This window comes from Pelodiscus sinensis, chromosome 31 (assembly GCF_049634645.1).
Source record: "Pelodiscus sinensis isolate JC-2024 chromosome 31, ASM4963464v1, whole genome shotgun sequence".
Lineage (NCBI taxonomy): Eukaryota > Metazoa > Chordata > Testudines > Trionychidae > Pelodiscus > Pelodiscus sinensis.
Genome location: NC_134741.1, coordinates 11,854,955 through 11,877,668, shown reverse-complemented (window position 1 = coordinate 11,877,668; position 22,714 = coordinate 11,854,955). Strand labels below are relative to the sequence as shown.

General features: G+C 50.9%; 1 long non-coding RNA gene across 1 annotated transcript; it reads right to left on the bottom strand.

Moving 5' to 3' along the window:
- Positions 1-4,308: 4,308 nt before the first annotated feature.
- On the bottom strand, positions 4,309-12,811 carry LOC142821514 (uncharacterized). The gene is made up of 3 exons (XR_012898260.1): positions 8,809-12,811; positions 7,476-7,711; positions 4,309-4,695 (listed from the first exon to the last, which is right to left on the bottom strand). It is a non-coding gene; the product is annotated as an uncharacterized LOC142821514 (long non-coding RNA).
- Between the last annotated feature and the right edge of the window lie 9,903 nt (positions 12,812-22,714).

Below are 22,714 nucleotides of genomic sequence, written 5' to 3'. Positions count from 1 at the left end.
GTAAAGATGAACATGGAAGTGGAAGCAAAGGGCCAGGGATCTTGAGTTACATCAGCAAGGAAGCAACCAAGGCCTCACCCCTAGGGAGCTAGTTGGAGATCATGTGGAGCAAGCCACTGCCTCCCCCCTGTATAGCAGGCACTTTCCCAGTGGGGCAACTCTGCCCCCCTGGGGCCTGTCTCCATCACTCCTGTCACTGCCAGGCAAAAGGAGGCTGAGTCTTAGCAGTTTTCTGCCCCGGCATCGCTGGCTTTTGGGGAGACCAAGTAGAAAGAGGGAGGAAGCTAGTGGAGGCACTTAACCCTCTGTCTGTCTCTGCCTGTGAGAAGGAAAGTGGGGATTTCCCCTATCACTGGAGAATGTGGGAATTCATTCCACTGCCTCTTACATGATACGCAAGCATTCTACCACTGGAGCTAATTCCCCTGCTGTAGAATCACCAGCTCTCTTGGTGGTTCTTACCTTCTCCACAGGGATGTCTTGTCTTCTAGGTTAGTTAGTCATAGGAAAGGAGAATGCTCCAACAAGGCGCCTCCTCACATTTATGATTGTGACCCTAATTTTCTCCCTGGCTTCAAGGGCAACTCTCAAGAAGAAGACTCCCTGCAGCAAAGTCATGGGGGTCTCTGAGGTTGCCCCTGCTCTGCAGCCTGTTCCACCTGTCCATTGTCATGGACTCCCAGTGAGGTCCTCTTGGGACTCACCAAAACAGGCCCGGTGTCCAGGAACCCCAGATAGATGTGCACAGTCGCACACTAGCAGCAGCTGTTGTGGGACTCTAGAAATCTCCCCCTAGATCTAATTCCCCATGTGCAAGACACCAGTCAAAGCCAGGACTCCAGAGAGTATCAAACAGAACATGTTGGGTGGATACATGTCTGTTTGGGGTAAGTTCTTCAGGCCCACATCCCAGGCACATACTGTAGCACAAAGACACTGAGGCTTTGTCTACACTGGCGGCTTCTTGCGCAAGAATATCTTGCGCAAGTGTTCTTTCGCAAGATGTCTTGCACAAGAAAACGTCCACACTGCCATGTGCGAGCTGTGCTTTTGCACAAGAGTGCCCATGGCAGTGTGGATGCTCTCTTGTGCAAGAAAGCTCTGATGGCCATTTTAGCCATAGGGCTTTCTTGCGCAAGAAATCCCTGCTGAGCATCCACACTGCTCTCTTGCACAAGAGCTCCTGCACAAGAGGGCTTACACTTGTTAAAAAAGAGCGTAGCTCTTGTGCAAGAAGCCCTCTCTTACCACGCCGTACTGTAAATTTACTTGCGCAAGAGCGGGCGAGCAGTGTGGACGCTCTGCAGATTCTTGTGCAAGAACGGCCATACTTGTGCAAGAAGCCGTGAGTGTAGACATAGCCAAAGTGTGTTGCAGGGATAAGCATTAGCCCTGTTCAAGCACTGCCCTGCAGAAGAGATACCCCTGGTATGGAGCCCAACAAACTCAGAAGCCAACAACTCAGGATCCCCAAGCGCACTGACACAGACTCCCTGGCACAGGAGAAACCCAAGTCTCGGTTCTGCCGGCCACCAGTTTCCCCTCTTCCATTTCTTGTCAGCTCACTGCAAAACATGTCGCAACTGTAGGTGAGGGTGAGTGTGGATAAGCCCAGCTGTGCTGTAGAGTGGCTGTGAGGTAGGGAAAGAGAGGTGCTCCCTTGGCCTCTCCAAGCAACTCACACATGTAAGAAAACTAGTTAAAAATACTAGCATGGGTGTCAGGATGGCTGAGTGGTCTAAGATGCTAGACTTAAGGGCCTGTCTTTCCTGCAATTGTGTGTTCTGATCTCCAAATCCCACTCCTGTCACAGCCTCTCTTTTCTAGCTAGAGAAGTGATCTCATTTTGTTGTCTCCTCTGACATTGTAGGAGCACTTCCTCAGCATTTCTCTTAAGGCAGTGGTCTCCAACCTTTTAAGCACGAGATTGCTTTTCTGAATTTAACTGCAATCCAGGATCTACCTCAAACCCAAATTCCCTTGCCCTTCCTCCTTTATGCCCCTTCTCCAAGACCCCACCCCAGCTCCCTCCCCCATCCTTCCTCCCTTTCATCAGGCAGGGGCAGAGGGTTGGGGTGCAGGTTCTGATCTTGGGCTAAAGGATTTAGTGTCTGAGCTGAGTCTGGAGTTGGGAGTGCAGGGGGGAGTCAGGGTACAGGCTCTGTCAGAGAGTCTGGGTCTAGGAGGGGCTTAGGGCTATGACTGGGGCTTGGGATGCAGGAGGGAGTTTATGACTGGGGCAAAGGTTCAAGATGCAGGCTCCACCTGGGCACTGCTTACCACAGGAGGCTCTTGGGTGGTGGTGCAGGGGACAAAGGCAGGCTTACTCCTGCCCTGGCCCTGCACCACTCCCAAAAGCACCTAGCAAACTCCCTCCATCCCAAAACATGTTGTGCCCACTCTGTTCTGTAGGGATAGACTACAGGAGGGGAGAGTGGTCATCACCCTGACATCAGCGCCTCCCCTCCTCTCCTGTCCCTGCCCTGCGGACAGCTCCACAGAAAAGTGGGGGGAGGGGCAGCTGAAGTGCCAACATTTGATAGCCTCTTGGCCAAACCAGTCAAAATCACCCATCAGAGGCTTCAAGATCCTGATCTACTGGTTGGTGACCACTGTCTTAAGGTATGTCTACATTGCATTCCTCCTTTGAGAGACGAATGCAAATGCAGACAAATGAAATTGCAAATGAAGTGCGGATTTGAATTTGAATTTCTTGCACTTCATTTGCATAATGGTGGCCAGCCGCTTTTCCGAAATAGAATATTTCGAGAAAAAAAAGGGTTATTTCAAAAAGAAACCCTTCCTTTGAAATAACCCTGAGTTGGGATTGGTCCTGCTTTGGGCAGGGGGCTGGACTTGACCTTCTGAAGTCTCTTCCAGCTTTATGGTTCTATGACTGGTATACAGAGCAATTCCATTTTTCTGACTTCTGTGAAGTTCCATCCAGAGCAATGGTCTGAGGAGCCAAGAGGTTTCCAAGCTCACAGGCAAAGGCAAAGCAAAGTCTCAGCCACTTCCCACATAGCCCATCAGGGTCTTCATGTGACCCCCAGACCTTTTGCTTGCCGTTGCCCAGGCACAGGAGCCCAGATTCTGCAACACTCACAGGCCCCACAGGAGGGGGCTGGTTTGATGCTACATACGAAGGCACAGCAACGAGCCCCCAAACTTCCCAGCTACATCTACACTGGCATGATTTTCCTAAAATGCTTTTAACGGAAAAGTTTTCCGTTAAAAGCATTTTTGGAAATGCATGTCTAGATTGGCAGGATGCTTTTCCGCAAAAGCACTTTTTGCGGAAAAGCGTCCGTGCCAATCTAGACGCGGTTTTCCACAAAAAAGCCCCGATCGCCATTTTCGCAGTCTGGGCTTTTTTGCGGAAAACACTACTGTGCTGTTTATACTGGCCCTTTTGTGCAAAAATCTTTCAAAAAAAGACTTTTGCCCAAACGGGAGCAGCATAGTATTTCCGGAAAAGCACTGACAATCTTACATGAGATCATCAGTGCTTTTCCGAAAATTCAAGCAGCCAGTGTAGACAGCTGGCAAGTTTTTCCACAAAATCATCTGATTTTGCAGAAAAACTTGCCAGTCTAGACACAGCCCCCCTGTGTGCTGGGAGCCAGGTTTGCTGTTTGAAATCTGTGTGGCAGGTGAAGTCAAGTCTGGGCACTGGGCTTATTTACCAGTTTCTCTGGTCCTGGGGCACTTCATTGCTCATAGCTGTGATGGCTGAGTGATCAGGTGTTGGACTTGAAACCCAATAGGGTATCCCTGTGCAGGTTCAAATCCTGGTCACAGTGAGGCTTGTGCTTTGGTTGCTGTCCTTGCTGGTGTAAGCATGCTGCCAGGGCTGCGTTTAATATCTGGAGCTATGTCTACACTGGCAAGATTTTGCGCAAATACTTTTAACGCAAGACTTTTTGTGTTAAAGTATTTGCGCAAGAGAGTCTGCACTGGCATGTGCTTTTGTGCAAGAGATGTGCTTTTGCGCAAAAGCGTCCGTGCCAGTGTAGACGCTCTCTTGTGCAAGAAAGCTCCGATGGCCATTTTAGTCATCGGGCTTTCTTGCGCAAGAAATTTATGTTGCCTGTCTACACTAGCCTCTTGCGCAAGAACACTTGCACAACAGAGCTTTTTCCTGAGCGGGAGCGTCATAGTTTTTGTGCAAGAAGCACTGATTTCTTACATTAGAATGTCAGTGTTCTTGTGCAAGAATTTGCAGCCAGTGTAGACAGGTGGCAAGTTTTTTGCGCAAAAGCACTTGTTTTTGCGCAAAATCTTGCCAATTTAGACGTAGCCTAGGAGTTCCTTTTCATCCATCTCACACAAAACTGGCTCAAGCCCCCACCCAGTAGCCTGGGAAATCCACACACACCCCTGGGCAGCCTTGGGGGGGGGGGGGGGGTCAATGCTTTCCCACTCACCAGCACAGAGTCTGAGCATTGAAAATAAACTTTTAATGAAAGAGGGCAAGAAGTAATGTGACATTACCTTGGGAAAATACCACAAGCAGGGTTCAAAATCAACCCACAAGTGGATTGAACAATGTCCTTTGCCTCTTGGGCCCACAAGTCCAGCAAAGTAAGTATCTAATTCACATGTTCAACCTTCTTCTAAACTCCACTCACAGTTGCTGCCCTTGCTCAAGGCAGATAAGAGCTCAAGGGCGATTTTCAGCGCTTACCTCCCACCCTGGGAGAGGATAGGAGGAGTTACACAGGGTAAATTTATGAGTCTTTTAGTCAGGGAGTTTTCAAAATGGAGTCTCTGATGGGTTTCATTTTGTGTGACCATAAGAAGCAGGAAGGGGAGTTTTCCCGCCAGAGTCAGTGTTTGCACTCATTCCTCAGCTTTGCACCCCGTTCAAACATTGTGCACACCCCCCCCCCCCCCCCCCCAGAAACTGAACATCACCGAAGATTGCACATAACCCTTCATAGGTGCACACCACCCTGTGGAATCTTTGCACATATCACAAAGTTATGAACCCAACACTCATGGACCTTTTCCCACCCACATGTTAATAAAACCTCTCTTTGTCCTTTCTGTTCTGGTTCTTTGTTCATTTGTTTCGGTTCTGTCGTGTACGTGTGCTTGTTCGGTTCGTCTACCCTGTCTTGTCTGCATCTATGTACGTATGAGTGAGTGAGATTGGTCGAGTTTTATCATCACTGTGAATGTAGTAGTGTGGGCTCAGCTTCATAGCTATCTAGTCCCACAATTGGGAGTCCCACATTTGGGAGTTGAGACCAGGGATAGTGATAGTTGGACTATGTGTCACCGCCACCACCATCTTTTTGGATCACGTGGATGTACTGAAGGGTCATTCGCCCCTGAATCCAGTGGAGAGCTACAGTCCAAGAGGTCAAGGATTCCTAGACAGTCCTGTGTTGGAAAGGCCTTGATACCAGTTTCAAGGAATCTCCTCACTGATCCTCCACCAAGGCTTGAAACTAGCCGTGGTGTAGTAGGTCGTGAGCATGAGCTGTAAATCAACCATTTTGTATTGTATATTCCTATTTGTTTGAGGGATTTTCTGTCTTCTTTCTTCTAAGATTAGGGTAGGTTTATATTTCTGGTTTGTCATTTTCTGTGTATGCTGTTCCTAAATTCTCACAATATATGGTTTGGCCCTAAAATTGGTGTCTGCCTGTTTGTAAAGAAATCACCGGTGACTAGATACGGATTTATCAGGCGTTCCTCGCTTCTGAATCCAGGGACATTTAACAGCTTATCAGTCAGAGCAAACCTAGTTTATTCTTAATCCGGTTAAAATTAAATGTTGCAGCGTTCCCTGTGCAACAGAGGCATCTCACCTACTCCATTGGCCACTTGCTGCTGCTCTTACTGGTGGCTTGCTGGCCACTCCTGCCAGCCATCCTGCTGGCCAGCTACTCTTGCCAGCAGCTGCTTCCATGATGAGTCTGGCTCTGGGCCAAACCTAGGCTACATCTACACTGCACCTCGCTTGCGCAAAAGCCTATGCAAATGAAGCATGGATGAGCATATTGTCACACACGAAAAGTGGGTGCTTATTAATTATGCAATTAAGGCTCTGCGATATTCCACGCTTAGCCTCATTTGCATGTTTCTAATGCAAAATGGATGCAGTATAAACATAGTGCCCGTAAAAAAATAAATCAGCAGAAAATATGCAAATGAGATAGCAACTCTTGCAAATGTGTCCCTCATTAGCATATTTTTGCCAAGAAAATTCATAGGCTGTGTCTAGGCTGACATGATTTTGCGGAAATACTTTTAACAGAAAAGTTTTTCCATTAAAAGTATTTCTGCAAAAGAGCGTCTAGATTGGCACGGATGCTTTTGCGCAAAAGCATCTGTGCCCAATCTAGATGGGCTTTTGTGCAAGAAAGTTCCGATGGCCATTTTAGCCATCGGGCTTTCTTGCACAAAAAATTAAGGTGCCTGTCTACACTGGCCCTCTTGCACAAGTATTCTTGCACAAGAGGGCTTATTCCTGAGCAGGAGTGTCAAAGTATTTGTGCAAGAAGCACTGAATTCTTACATTAGAATGTCAGTGCTCTTGCACAAATTCAAGCAGCCAGTGTAGACAGCTGGCAAGTTTTTGCACAAAAGCAGTTGCGCAAAATCTTGCCAGTCTAGATGCACCCATAGTGTAGACATAGCCTGAGGCAAAAACTTGCCAGCTGTCTACACTGCACGAGCATTCTTGTGCAAGTAAATTTACAGTATAGCATTGTAAAACAGGGCTTCTTCCAGAAAAGTTATTCCTCTCCCCATGAGGAATAAGCCCTCTTGCACAAGAGCTCTTCCACAAGAGGGCAGTGTAGACAGGCAACATGAATTTCTTGCACAAGAAGCCCCTATGATTAAAATGGCCATCAGAGATTTCTTGCACAAGAGAGCGTCCACACTGCCATGGATGCTCTTGCACGAATGCACATCTCTTGCGCAAAAGCACATAGCAGTATGGATGCGCTCTTGTGGAAGATTTTTTGCTCCCAGACAGCGACCCGCACCTGATGGGGAGAGGGTTACACCTGTCCCCCAAGGAGTGCTGCTCTTGGGGCAGCCTGTGTGCAGGGCAGGGGCTGCCCCACACTATTGCTTGTGGGACTGGCTGTGAGTTGCTGCCCAGGGCTGAGGGAAGCTGCTGCCAGCTTCCAAGGTTTGCAGATAGCTGGGGGCTGGGGTTGAGGCTGAGGCTGGGCAGTGACATGTGGCGAGGTGGGGGGAGGGAGGCAGCTGGGTGCTGCAGGGGGCAGGAGGCTCTGAGAGCCAGAGTGAAGGGAGGGGGAAGAGGGGTGCGGGGAACCACAGGGCCCTCCCCTTGCCCCTGCTTGTGCTCCTTCCTCTGTCTCCTCCTTCCTTCCTCTGGTCTCCTGCAGCCCAGCCCCTTCCTGCTGAATCCCTGCTCACCCGCCTCCTGCCTTCCCACCAACTCCTGCAGGGAGAGCAGGGAGCTGGCCTGCGGCCTGCGCGACACCCACCTTGCAGGGAAGGGCTGGGGCTCAGCAGACAGCAAGAGGCTTCCCATCTGGTGACAGTCAGGCTCCAGCCAGTGTTGTGGAGGTGCAGCCCTTTGAGAATCCTCACCCTCCGGGGCCCCTCTGTCCAAAAAACCCTGCCCTCTTCCTGCTGCGGCTCTGGCTCCCAGGTGGGGCTTGCTAGCAGTGCTCCCTCTGGCTTTGCAGGGAAGGGGTGCATCCACTGGTCCCATGTCCATCTAGAAAGAGAGAAAGACCAACCTGCCACTAGTGCCATGTTATTACTGGCTACTCTGCTTATGCCAACCCCCACCCCCCCGTCTGCTCTATCCCCCCAGCACAACTTGTCTGACAACGGCCGTGTGTGGGACAACCACAGACTGTCGTTATTGGTCAATACAAATATGCTAACGTGCCCTCACCAGCCCAAATGGTCTAGCAGGCAGGGGATGTTGCTGGGGCCGGGCACGAGGCGGGGCTGGGGGTGAAGTGCACACCAGGCACTGCAGGGGCCAGGCATGGGGAGGTGTGGGGGCAGAGTGGGTGGGGGGCACTGTGGGGCCTGGGACAGTAATGGGGAGAGGCAGGTACAGAGCAGTGGGTGGGGAGCGCTGTAGGAGCTGGGGAGGGGGAGAGTCTGACAGGTTGCAGCCGTGGGGGCAATGAAGGAAATGGACAAGGGCAGGCAGGCATAGGCAGAGGGGAGGTTCAGGGAATGGGCCGGGCTCAGGCAAAGCACCGATGGCAGACATTCTGCAGGGACTGAGGCAGTTTTAGGGAGGGAATGAAGGTTCAGCTGGTAGGGGGTGCTGCATGGGCTGAGCAGGGTGCACAGGGCGGGGTGCTGCAGAGGCCAGGCAGGGTTCACAAGGTGGGGGCTGCAGGCACCAGGCAGGGCAGAAACGGCAGGGGATGGGCAGGGTGAGAGGCTGCCATGGCTCCTTCCCCATTCTGGCATGATAAATGAAGAAGTGGAGGCCAGCAAAAGTACCCCAAAATCTTGTGTCACATTACTGGATTTTGAGGGGAGCAGCCAGATCACTGATGCACCCCTAGGGGGAGGTGTTGGCCCCAAAAATGGTATAAAAGGGGGCCATGTGGGGTGTTGAATAGAAGCTTACTGTCTGCTAATCCTATGTATGCTAGTCATGTGATTGTATAATGTCTGTGTGTGTAGTTAGGAATCTGTAATCTGTGTGAATACTGAATATTTCCCTGCATGTGGTTGAGCAGTGGCCAGAGCCTGGCCTATGGACATGCTAATCAGCAAGGTCCTGTGGGACAATGGCACTCAATGGGCCAAGGACACACCTAAAGAATGAGTGGTGACTCATACCTAAGGGCTACCAGCAGGGGACACAGGAATAAGCCGTGGGCCAGGTGACCTGCTGTAGCCAAGAAGAGACCAGGAAGGAGGGATAAAGAGGCCATGTGGTGGACTCCATCTTGGTCTTCAGCTCAGCACTTCATCCCAGATGCAGCAGTGCAGGGATCAAAGAGCCCGGAAGAACTGTGGACCCATCCTGATCCTAGGATGCGCAACAAGGACTTTTAAGCCAGCAGATGTAACATCTCTGCTAGAGCCTGCATCGAGAACTGGGCGATTCGATGCATGTAATGTACTTTCCTTTAACAACCTTACTCTCATGCTTTTCTTTATTGTAGTAATAAACCTTTAGTTGTTAGATGCTAAAGGATTGGCTCAGCGTGATTTGTGGGTAAGATCCAGAGGGTAAATTGACCAGGGATCTGTGGCTGGTTTCTTGGAACCGTACAGAACTTGTCTGGGGTAGGTGGGATTGGGTTCTAAAACCCCCCACCGGTGTATAGGCCCAGGGCCATCTGGGGCACGGATATTGCTGGGGTGTCAGAGGGGTTTTGCTCGGGAGGCTTCAGGCAGGTAGCTGAAGTGCTCTGTGGGACTGGTTTGTGGCCTGTTTAGAAGGGTCACCAGTCTGGGGGCTGTAAGGAGCCCTGAATTTGAGCAATTCGCCCTGAGCGGACGCCCTCAGCTGTGCCTAGACCGGCCTGGTCCGTCACAGTGGCGTAGTCGGCAGGATCCACAGATCTTGGTCAATTGAGCTTTGGGATCAGGACCCCACACTGTCTAAATTTGATTTTAGCTACTGAGAGTTTGTTTGGTTAAAGAGCAGCTGCAATGAGTCAGTTACAGTATGAAAATCTGGACAGAGAGGCTCTGGAACTCTTGTGCTTGGAAGGAGGCATTGCCTTTAATGAGGAAGTTTCTAATCTGGAGCTGGCATTTTTGTTAATGGTCAGAAATGCTACAGAAGAAATAAGGGTATGTCTATACTACAGCGCTAATTCGAACTAACTTAGTTCGAATTAGTTAATTCGAACTAAGCTAATTCAAACTAACGCAGCTAGACCTAAAAACTAGTTCGAATTAGCGTTTTGCGAATTCGAACTAGCGCATCCACACTGATTAGACGCAGGGGCGCATTTAAGGGCACCTGAAACCGGTTCTGGCAGGGCATCAGGTCAGTAGTTGCGTTGTGTGGCTGCTGTCTGAGGCTACCTGAGGCTCGTGCTTGAAGGGACCCCCCTGGACAGCCGGTTCTCAGCTTTTCCTTCTTGCTTGCCAACCTCGCCGAGGGACAGCAAAGCGTTGGTCTCTGTGCCCGTGTGTGTCGGTGCTTCCCTTCGGGGATGCCGCCACAGGTGGCAACATGGAGCCAGAGCTCGCCCTGCACCTTCTGGTGCACTTTCTGGACTTGCTGCTGCAAGCCTGCCAGCAATGGCTGGAGGCTGCCTGGCACCACCTGGTGCACATCAGCCCCCTGCCTCTCTGCCTGGCCGCCCTGGAGCGCTGGGAAGACCGACAGTGGACCCAGAATTTCAGGATGAGGAGGGACACCTTCCTGGAGCTCTGCAAGTGGCTCGCCCCTGCCCTGCGCAGAAGGGACACTCGCATGAGGCCCGCCATCCCCCTCCAGAAGCGTGTGGCCCTCGCCCTCTGGAAGCTCTCCACACCGGACAGTTACCAATCCGTCGGGAACCAGTTTGGCGTGGGAAGATCCACCGTCAGAGTGGTGCTCATGCAGGTATGGCACTCACCGGCCACTGGACCGGGCGGGGAAGGAGGGCTGCAAGGAGGGGATGGGCTGCCCCAGGGCAAAAGGGGGGGGAGGGAGGAGGTGAAAGTGCCCCGCACCGGTCTCTCCCAGCCATACTACACGCCACCCGGGGGGGTTGCTTCCAGGAGTGGGGCATGGGGCACTGCCAGGGCACGAACACTCCCAGCCACCCGGGCGCCCCACTGATTTACGCTTTGCTGTGTCTCTCCACAGGTGGTCAGGGCCATCAACCAGGTGCTGCTCCGCAGGGTGATCCACCTCGCCAACCCGGACGCCATCATCCGGGGCTTCGGCACCCTGGGCTTCGCCAACTGCGGGGGGGACATCGATGGGACACACATCCCCATCCATGCCCCGGAACACCAGGCCTCCCAGTACGTCAACCACAAGGGGTATTTCTCCGTGATCCTGCAGGCCGTGTGTGACCACCGGGGACAGTTCACGGACATTAATGTGGGCTGGTCCGGCAAGGCACACGACGCACGGGTGTACCGCAACTCCTCCGTGTGCCAGAGGCTGCAGGCCGGGACCTTCTTCCCCAACAGCCACATCAGGGTCGGGGACGTGGACATGCCCGTCTGCCTGGTGGGGGATGCCGCCTACCCCCTACAGCCGTGGCTGATGAAGCCCTACACAGGGCACCACAATCCTTCCCGCCAGGCCTTCAATGCCAGGCTCACCAGGGCCCGCATCGTGGTGGAGGGGGCCTTCGGGCGACTGAAAGCCCGCTTTCGATACCTCCTCACCCGTCTGGACCTCGCCGAGCACAATATACCTCCTGTAGTGGCAGCATGTTCTGTGCAGCACAATTTGTGTGAGAGAAAGGGGGAGGCTGTCAGCCGACGGTCAGGGCAGTGAGTCCTTATGACCGGTTGAAGTTCTTTTAAATTGTGCTTGGTTCTGTTACAGCAACTGAAGGAGTCAGGTTAAAGCTTAAACAGTTACTATTTTATCGTTACAGGGTAAACTTAGTTGTTAACTGGGGTGTTGGGACAAGGGCTATTAAGCGGTTTAGTCCCATGATCGTAGACAACCCTGTTGTCCATCGTGTTGGGTAAGCAAAATCAATTCTTGGAACAATTTCTACTCCAGTTAAAACATACTTCCACCCTTGCTTACTGGTGGGTGGTGGACCAATATACTTGCCAGGTTGCCCATAGTATTTTTCCATCTCTTAGCCTGGCAAACTGTTGCCCTTCTGTTATATGTTTCCTGAGCTCAGCACATAGGGTGCAAGCTTGTACCAGATCTCTGGCTTGTTTGTGGGTGATAGGCCAGCCCCTGGCCTGTGCCTGCCGCACCAGCTCATCGCTTTCTGTGTGTTCCAAGGTTTCATGTAGCCAAATGTACAGGCATTCCCAATCCACCTGGGCAGCAAAAATTTGTACTGCTGCATCTGCTAGGTTATTTAGCTGTGCAGTCAGAGTGTTATTCTTTTGGTGAGCTGCCACATGACCTATGCTTACGGCATTTTGGGTTGCATACTAGTATATCCATTTCCAATATTCCAATCTCCAAACAGGCTTTCCCCCCATTTCCCAGTTATTATTTTTCCAGTTAATTATTCACTGGGTGGCTTCAGCCCATATAGCATAGGAGTTAGTGTAGATGGTACTGGCCCCTGCCTCACAAGCTAATTTGATTGCTGCCAGCTCTGCAAGCTGAGCTGTTCCTTCTATGTTTGTGGTCAGGGGTGCAGTGGATGTGTCTGCTGAAACAGCAACAGCCTTCCCTGTCCACTTTCCTTTGAAATAGCCAGGCAGCCTGTATTCACATATAATGTTGAATTTAAAAGCAAGCCAAAAGTGTTATCAACTCAGCCTTGAAAAGAGACAGTGAAGTTTCAAAGCTTGAATTTCTAAACTAATAATTTGGTTTCTAGAAAATTAAATTTAACCTTAAGAGTTGAATGCCCAACAGAAGCACTAACCAATTTGTGCCTTGTCTATTTGCAATTTTAAGCAAGAGGACATTATCCAAAACAAAATAAAACTAGTTCATTTGAAACCCACAAAATAGAGTTACAATATAGAGAGCTCATTCTTTTATGCAGTTAACCAATTAAGTTTCAGTAGAATCCCTAATTTTCCTTTACAGATTTAACAAAGGTGTCCATAGACAAGTGTTTACATTTGATTGTTTCTTTGCCTAGATGGTTTGCACAGTGCTTAAGGAAGAGGCTGCAAAGAAACAAGATGTCATTTTTAAAGCAAGTTTCCCTTCACATATTACTACCATTGCTTAATTCTTTCCATACTCCCACGGAGTCCACCTTTTATCTTCACATTCCCTCAAATCACTTGCTTTGTCCTTTCAAAGAAAATGTTTCTCATTCCTAGTAACTTTCCAATGTCTGCTCTACTTTCCTTATTCCTTCAACTATGCCCATAGGGCTCCAAACCTTTTGCCTTCCCCTTTTTACATGCTTTTTCCTTCTTATGGTCCATCCTAATTCCTGCTAAATGACTTTTCCAATGACACAGGTTTGTCTACTATTAATTTGGTAAGGAGGGTGAGCTTGTTCACTAAACCTCATACCTCCTGGTCCTTTCTTAAGCATATTCCTGAGGAAAGAAAAAAAAAATAAATCTGAGAGTTGCTTTAACTCTCAGCACCCATCCTTAAGGGAATCTAGCTCGTCTGGGTACTGAGGGTCATGCATTTCTACCTCTCCACTTCTGCAGCAGAGGCTTTTACATTTTTGCAGTTTCATATTTGCATTCTTATATTCAGTCAATTTTGAAGAACACCTCATTACAGGGTTTCCATAGAAGACAAGCTGGAGCTGTTTCCCTCTCCATTGGAGCCAAGGGTTTACATATCCACAGGTAGTTAGCCAATTTGTCTTCTAGGTCTGAAATTGTATGAACAAGCAGTTAACACTTGATCAGACCATGGGCTATGCCCGAATCTTTGCAAGATTTTGTTCAAAAGGACAACATCTTTTACAAATGCCAATTTCTCAGTCTTCTCTCTGCCTTCTTAAAAGACTCCTTACATTTAAACTTTTTCTAGTATACCCAACCTCCTATTGGGACTAAAATAGCAATACCAATACCTCCTTTTTCTTTCTGGAGGGCTACAATTAGAACTTTCTGATTTCAGGTAGTTTGCTGATCAAACTTAGCTATTGCTAGGACATTTGCATCACAAAGGAAATCACAACATGTTGTGGCTCCTGGATCCTCCACAGCATTTGAATTTGTTTGCAGTTTTTACTCATTCTATAGTATACATGGCATGTTACAGGAAAATGTGCAATCTTTGTTTATAACACTACTTAGCCACATTAAACTTTGCATAGGATGTAACTCTTTTTTATGCTCACAGTTTTCCTGTACTTTCATTAAACAACTTGGACTGAAAGTAAACCAAACCAATTTGTTTTAAACCTACAAACAAGATTACTGGACCTTAAAACTTCATTTATTTACACTCTCTCTCTCTATATATATATCTACACACAGATACACATACATTCTCTCTGAACCTTTCTTACACTATTTCTACATAGCTGTACAACAATTATATTCCTTTTTATTCATTGGGGTAGTTCAGTTCCAATAGAACTCCTTCCCTTAAGAGTTCTTTTAGCAGACTCTCTAATCAAATGTACAGATTTGAGTCAAATTTGCCTGGATTATTTACAGACATTCCTTAAGAAAAAGGGCCCATTTTTCCTTCAGAATGACTGTAAAGAAACCACAATTTTCTATCTACACCATTTTAGCATTTGCACAACTGCTCAATTCTCTCCATTCTCTGTACAGTTAAATTCTCTGTGGGTTTTTCTTTTCTTAAAACTTTCTTATCTTTAAAATTAAAAAACTGGCCTTGTTTCTGATATTACTCTTGTAAGTATGTTTTAAGGATTTAGATTTCTAGTACTTGTACTTACTGCCTTTTTCTCAGTTCTACCACGAGGCCTTCAATCTAGCTGTTGCCTGCCTGCTTGTCAGGGCCTGATCCTGTTTTCCTTGCTAAATGGAAAGTGGCCCCTTTCCACAGACTCAGGCTTTGTCCCATTCTTTAACTTGCAGGCAGTTCTATACTTACAGAACTGCACCCACAACTCCTCAGGACTTCCCCAATCCCTTTCTAACATTTCTCTATCCCATTTTGGGTTGCCCCAACCTTCCTGGGCAAACCCTTTCTCTATACCACTAAAATCCATGTCTATCATGACAGACTTCATGTTGCTGTATGTGAACCAGTAGCACAATCCTGCCGACTACGCCAATTCTGATTTCAGCCGACGGTCAGGGCAGTGAGTCCCTTATGACCGGCTGAAGTTCTTTTAAATTGTGCTTGGTTCTGTTACAGCAACTGAAGGAGTCAGATTAAAGCTTAAACAGTTACTATTTTATTGTTACAGGGTAAACTTAGTTGTTAAATGCTACTGCTGTGTTACAGATAACACAGCCACTACAAAGGACAGGACAGAAATTACACTAAGAAGTCACTTACAGGTACCATGAAACCCCTTTGGTTCTCTGAGCTCTTATTAAATGCATGCAAAATAGACACATAGCAAGTATATATTCTTACCCCTGCGTTCCAGACTTGGCGTGGCCAGCATCTTTCTCTCAATCCCTCGGGAAAAAGTAGGGCGAGGTTGGGCGTCCCACAGACCTCGGGAGACAATCAATACCTGCCAGCAGGTGTAGATGATTGAAGCTCAAATGGGGTGGGCTACTGAACCTCTTTTTATACTCCTTGGGTCATGTAGGCTTCTTCCTGGGCTCAAGTGGCCAATTAGAAAAAATGGCTTTGAACACCAAGTTTCCCACGAAGGGTGCAAAGCATAATTTACACCTGGGAAAATGCAGACAATGGGCACCTCTGGTATGTGTTGGGCGAAGATTCCTCTCCTGGGACAGTGCAGTTGTGTCAATTACTGGTACTAGCCATCAGGGCGACGGGAGGCCCCGGGTCGACAGCTAGCCCATTTACTGTCTGGTTTCTGTTTATGGTAGAATCAGGGACAGGCAGCACACCTGCGTTCCCAGGGCTGACTGCCTTTCTCTTGCTCTCGGGGGGGGGGGGGGGAAACAAGATGGGGTTCGTGGAAAACCAAGATGGGGTTTGTGTCTGGCTACAGAGGCTTTCCTGCCAGCCTATATGGCTGAGGCTGACCGCATGGCTGGCCACTACGCTCAGCCCCGCACCGCCGCTGTCCGGGAAGCCCACCGGGGGGCCGTCCGGATCCAGGAAGCCCTGAGGGAGAGCTTCCTGGTGGAGGAGGAGGAGGATTGAACTCTCCCTGCATGCCCCCCTGGGGCCTTCTTCCACCCCCCCTTCCCCTTTCCCCTTCCTAACCACCCTTCCTAATGTCAAATAAAGACACCTGTTTTGGCAAACAACCTCTCGTTTTATTTAACATAAGTGGGGTGGGGGACGGAGGAGTGAGGGTGGGAGACAAGAGGGGGAAACCTGGGAGGAGGGAGCTGGAAGGGGAGGGAAGGGAGGAAGGGAATGGAAAACTCAAGGGTGGGGTTCTGGCTGCCTCTCCCATCTTGCATCACTGTGGGTGTGGGGGCCTCGGGGAGGAATGGGTGTGGAGGTTGGGGCAGGAGGGACGGGGGCTGCGGAGGAAGCAGGAGCAGGGGAAGCAGGGGGAGCAGGAGCAGGAGGAAGCGGGAACCGGTCGAGGAGGCTCTGGAGGTGGCCTCTGAGGGCACGGCTCTGCTCCTCCAGCGCCTCCAAGCTCCGCTGGCGCAGCCGAAGGTCCTCCTGGATCCAGTGGTCCTGGGTGCGGAGCTGGTGATCCAGGAAGTGGAGGTGCTGCCGCTGGTACTCCTCCTGGTTCCTGGCTCTCCTGCTGGCCCGGGCGCAGGTGGCTGCTGCAGGCGGGGTGGTGTGCCCTGCAGGCCCAGGTGCTGCGGCTGTGGTGAAACAAGAGCAGCGGTCAATTCTCCCTGGGGCCCAGGTGGCTGAAACCCAGCCCCCTTCTGCAAGGCCAGGGCCCCTGCATGACACCCAGCTGCTGCTCTGTGGTGGGCAAGGCCCAGGCGCACGGTCCCTGGGCTCCCTCTCCCCTCAGCCCTTCATACACATAAGGGGAGCATGATGGTACTCACATGTGGAGGCCTCCCCGGCCTCGAATGACACAGGCTCAGTGGGGTGCCTCGGGGGTCCTGGTTCTGGTGCAGGCTGCCGCCAGGCTCCTGGCTCTCGGTGTCCTCCTCCTCCTCCTCCATGTCAGGGAGTGGTCCCTCTGCCCTGGGATCCATCACCACTCGGGGGGCAGGGACAGCATGATCCCCCAGGATGCAGTCCAGAGCCAGAAAGTGGGGGCAGGCCTCCTGGTCGGCCCCTGGCAGGCAGGCCTGGGAGTAGGACTGCTGCAGGTCCTTAATCTTGCAGCAGACCTGCTCCCTGCTGCGGTGGTGGCCTCTGGCGGCCAGGCTGGCAGCTATGAGGCCATAGACGGCCACGTTCCTGTGCCTAGTGCAGAGATCGTGGACATTGGAGGATTCCCCCAAACCTGGATGAGGTCCACGATCTCCGCAGTAGACCACGTGGGCGCCCGCCTCTTGCGTCCCCGGGCAGGCTCCTGGGAGCCGCCAGGCTGGTCCCGGGAAGAGGGGGAGGGCTGAGGGGCATCGGGTGGCTGGCTCATGGGGTGTCAGGTGCAGGGTCTGCTGGCAGGGTCTGCTGGCAGCCTTGCAACTGGCACAAACACTGTAGCCAGCCAGTGCCCCTTTAAGGGTGGGAGGGGGGCAGTAGAGTTTGCCTGGTGTTGGCCAGAGTGGCCAGCAGGGCAACCTGGGAAGGGCTAGCCTCCCACTAGTTCAAACTAAAGGGCTACACAGCCCTTAGTTCGAACTAGTAAGTTCGAACTAGGCGTTAGTCCTCATGAAATGAGGTTTACCTAGGGCGAACTAAGCGCTCCGCTAGTTCGAATTAAGTTCGAACTAGCGGAGCGCTAGTGTAGTGCCTATCAAAGTTAATTCAAACTAACGTCCATTAGTTCGAATTAACTTTGTAGTGTAGACATACCCTAAGAGTGCAGGATCCAGTAAGGAGAATGCAACTTAGATGTAAACGAGAAGTGGAGGAGTTTCGTCTGCTATCACAACAGAGAATACAGAGGCTAGACCGAGAACATGCAGAGAGAATGGCAGAGTGGGACAGACAAATCAATCAAGGCCGGGAAAACGCTGCCAGATTTGAACTTCAACCCAAAAGAATTGAAGCACAAAAGGAACTGTGTCCTCCTGAAAGTTCAGTGTATGACCGTGTGGGCATGTTAGGTAATGTTGTAACACAGCCCCGAAGCATGTATGAGGTTTGTGAGGGGGGTACAGGTAACTCTGGGAAGTTTTCTGGGGCTAGTCAGTTTTATTGTAACCGAAAGAAAAGTGTCTCTAAATGTTTGCCTGTGGCTGTTAGCCATGAATCTGCGAGTGATGCTTCTAAGGGCCTGTCTAGTGCCTCAAAGGCGAAGCTGAAATCAACACCAGGGTGGAAAAAGCCCAGAAATCAGAGAAAGTTTTCTGGGGCTGGTCAGTTTTACTGTAACCAAGGGGAAAGTGTCTCGAATGTGTGCCTGTGGCAGATAGCTGTGTGTCTGTGTAGGGGGGCAGTGTGCCTGTGAGTGAGGGACCCAAGGGCCCATCTGATGCCTCAGAGGTGAGGCTGGAATCAGAAACAGGGCAGGAAGGGCCCAGAAATCAAGGAAATGTTTCTCTGGGGCAGTCTGGAGTGGCTGGCCAGAGTGAAGTTTTAGTTGAGGAGTTGGTGGCTAGTGAGGTTTGTAGAATTGAACCTGTACAAGGTGAAAAGGAGTGGTGTGAAGCACAGTGTGTGCAAGCTGGAAATTTGGCTGGTGGAAGTAGCAGTGGGGCAGTAAAGGAAGCCATCTCAGTGTCTAGCTGTATGCCTGAAATTAGCCAGGGGTGTTGGGACAAGGGAGAAGCTGTCTCTGGTTGTCTGTCTGTGCGTGGGGAAGAGTTTCTTCCTTTGTCTGAGGAAGGTGCCCCACAGCCTGTGATGGCTGAGGGCAGTGCTGTTGTCCCAGAGTTGGGTCTGGACACAGAGAAGGCCCAGAAAGGAGGTGGCTCTAAGTTTGTGTCTGCTGGGGAGGAGGATGCTGTGACTTGTGTAGATCCAGTCAGTGTTTTGCCAGAAACCCAGAGATCAGACAGTGGTGACCCTGATGTTGTGCCTGATGCTGCTGTGTTGCTGGAAGAGGGGGGAGTGACTCTGTGGGACCAGGGTGACCCCTTAGCCTGGGCACAAGGAGAGAATGAGGGTCTGCTAACTCTGGAGCCTAATGATGGTGTGGAAGTTTACAGCCATCTAGAGAGCTGCAAAGGGAGAGAAGGTGCCTCTGACCCTGTCTCTTGTGAGTCTGTCTGTGTGCCTGAGAGAGAATTGTCTGTGAATCCACTGGAGGGGCCAGAGAAGACTCAGGGAGTAAAGGAATTGCAGGAAAAGTTGGTTGTGGCTCAGCAGGGCAAGGCTGCTGTGGAGCCAGAGAAAGGTGAACTGTTGCTTAAGGAAGCTTATAGGGAAGAGAGTCCTGGCAGTGCTTGTAGCAAGCAGTTTGCAGTAACTGAGAGAGGTGAGAATGCCTGGCTTAGAGAAGTGATAGAAATGTAGCCGTGTTAGTCTGGTGTAGCTAAAACAAAATACAGGACTATGTAGCACTTTAAATACTAACAAGATGGTGGGGAAGGAAGGTGAATGCCTGTGAGTTAATGATATTAGAGGTGGGGAAGGGTAGATGTCTGTGAGTGAATAGTGTTAGAGGTGATAATTAGGGAAGCTATCTTTGTAATGGGTAAGATAGCTGGAGTCTTTGTTCAGCCCCCCCCCCCGCAGAGAGTGTCGAATTTTAGCATGAATGCCACAAAGAAAAAACAGTTGCTTGCCATTTCAACCAGAAAGAACACTGTCTCAATGACCTACTCACCTGCATCCTACTTCAGAAGACATTCAAATCTGCACTTGAAAGAGAATTCTCTGAACTGGCATTCATGCTAAAATTCGACACTCTCCGCGGGGGGGGCTGAACAAGGACTCCAGCTATCTTACCCATTACAAAGATAGCTTCCCTAATTATCACCTCTAACACTATTCACTCACAGACATCTACCCTTCCCCACCTCTAATATCATTAACTCACAGGCATTCACCTTCCTTCCCCCCGCCCTGCATTCCCCTTCTGTTCTGAAATGTGATTTGTCCTTTTCATATGTGCTCACTTTTTTTTAATTGTATCCTTTGGTATATATGGCTGTGACTATTTTCTTCCACTATTTGATCTGAGGAAGTGGGTCTGGCCCACGAACGCTCATCATCTAATAAACCATCCTGTTAGTCTTTAAAGTGCTACATAGTCCTGTATTTTGTTTTGGCTTAGACAAGGCATTCAGGAGAAAGCTCTGCCTGTAAAAGGCAGCAGCTTGTTGTGAGGGTGTTGGGTCACGTACACTTGCTTGGATGTGCCGCCCTGGTACCCACCAGCAGCACTGCCTCCGAGAGCCTCTCCCAGTGCAGAGACCTCCATCCTGGCCCTCCCTTGTTGGCCCCCCGAATCCTGTGTGGGGAGGACAGACCTGCCCCAAGAAAGTGCTGCTTCTGGGGCAGCCTGTGTGCAGGGCAGGGGCTGCCCCAGGCTGCTCCCTGTGGGGCTGAAATTGGATCCCTACAGGGGCAAAGGGAAGCTTCTGCAGTCCATTGTTTGTAGGGAGTGGGATTCAGCAGAGGGCAATGTGAGAGCAAGAGGGCGGTGAGGGGGGAAGAGGGGTGTGGCATAAGTCCCTTCTAGAGTGCGCGCCTGCATGGGCTGCACAAGTAAATGTAACCCCGCCCATAGCCAGAACCTCCTCTCCACTTTCTTGCACATGGCTGGGCCGGGGACTGGGTGGGAGAGTGGGGAGCCAGGGCCACGTGGCAGTTGCGTAGCTTCTCCAGGAAAGAGGCTGGATCGGGGGCTGGCTCTGGGCCTGTCATACAGCTGCTTCTGGGGCCAGAGCCTCTCACACCCCTCTCCCCCTCCCTGCCCTCTGGCTCTCAGAGCCCCCCGCCCCTGCAGCACCCAGCTGCCTCCCCCACCTTCTGCCTCCCCCCGCTCTCTACAAATCCTGGGGGAGGCAGCAGCTTCCCTCAGCCCCTGGCGGCAACTCGCAGGCAGCCCTGCAAGCACCAGGTGGGGAGTTGCTGCCTGTGAGCAGGGCTCAGGCTCCCTGCAAGGGGGGGCTGGGCTGGGGTCTCTGCGCTGGGAGAGTCTCTCGGGGGCAGCACATCTGAGCAAGTGCACATGACTCACTATTGGGGCACAAGACAAAACTCACTACGCTTCTGGGTGGGAAATCTTAGAGGGAACAGTGGGTGCAGAACAGGAGCAGAGAGGTACCATGAGCAATGGCACTGCAGCCTGGCTCTGGCTCTGGCTCCAGCAGGTGTCCACTACATAGTCTGGGAGCATCTGGTCAGCCGCTACAAAGCCCTGGCTGTAGCTGCAACTTTCATCTCTGGAACAGCCGTGGGGCAGGCCGGGGCCCAGCCTCTGACCCTGGCCCCAGCCTCTGGACTAGCCGCCCCACAGGCCTGACCTAGCTGCCAGAAGCTCCCAAGGGTGCAAGTGACTTAGCGCCATGGAGAGCGCAGCCGGGGTCAGTGTGTGGTTTATGACTTTCTGGCCACGAAAGCAGCTGACGAGAGGGGGGTTGGTGAGTGCAGTGAGCAGGGGGAAACAGCCCACCAGTGTTTTCTTAGACTGAGTCATCTTGAGGATATCGGTCTCACCACTATTTATTTGTAGTGGCAACATTAGATCAAGTGGGTTTGGTATTTTTGGTGTTTGGTGGAAACTTTGGGTGATGATGGTGTGTTTGCAAATGATTTGCTACATTCTGTTAGTTCCGTAAGGATATGTCTACAATGCTCCTCTCTTGCGGAAAAACAAATGCAGACGAAGGTAAGCATGGAATATTGCTGTGCTTCATTTGCATAATTAATGAGGCCCAGTTTTTGTGCAAGAGGCTTTTGCACAAAAAAAGCCATCTGTACTGCTTCTTTTTGCACAAACCCCCCCTCTTGCACAAGAACCGTTCTTTCACATTTTTTCCATTTACACAGCTCCTTTTTGCACAAAAGCTCCTTGCTCAAAATTAATTATGCAAATGAAGCACGGTGATATTCCACACTTAGCTTCATTTGCATTTGTTTTTCCACAAGACAGGGGCAGTGTAGACATAGCCTAACGCAGACATTTCCTAAAGTGGCAGTTAGAGTTAGTTGTGATTTTTAATTACTCCTAAATAGTAAGTGCAGCCCGGGGCACTGTAGGGGCTGGGCATGCGGAGGTGCTGGGGGCACAGTGGATAGGGGCCTCTGCAGTGACCAGACAGCTAAGTTCTCTCTCAGCTGGGCACAAAATTTTCAGTCCCACCTACATCCACAGTGAAGCCGTGCACTCGCCTGTCTTACATGTGGCTGGGGAGCTGGTGGACGAGGACTTGGTGGGAGAGGAGGAGCCAGGGCTCCAATGTGGCTGCCCAGCTGATTGCAGGACGAGGTCCTGGGATAGCCGGCTGGCAGCCCCATGGGGGCGATGGGCCTGGGGCCAATCTCGACTCCACATGACCCCGCCCTGGGAGCAGCAGGGCAACCACCACATGGCCCTGGCCTTTGCTTCAGCCCTTCCCTGGGACTGGAGCCATGGCCAGGGCTGCCTTGTGGCTTCTCAGCTGCTCCTGGGGGCTGGAAATGCGGGTTGACCTGGGGCAAGAGCTAGGCCTGCTGGGCAGCTGCTCTCAGCATCGGAGCTGGAGCTGCAGCCTGGGCCATGTGGCGGATGACTGCTGGTGCTGGCACCAGGCTGCCTTGCAGTTGCTCCTCCGTGGAACAAGGTGTAACGGTAGTTCGAATTAGAAAGCCTAATTCAAACTACCTACTCCATGCCGTGTGTAGCTGCGGGCACGGAGTCCGAACTACCGGGGATTTAAAAATGGCGGCGCCTGGCAAGATGCAAATGAAGTCCAGGATATTTAAATCCCAGGCTTCATTTGCAACTTCGATTGACTACATTAACCACCCTAGTTCGAACTAGGGTGGTAGTGTAGACATACCCTTAGTGAGGTGGGGGGGGGGGTTGGAGGTGGTTATTTTTGCATCTCATTTGTGTGGTCC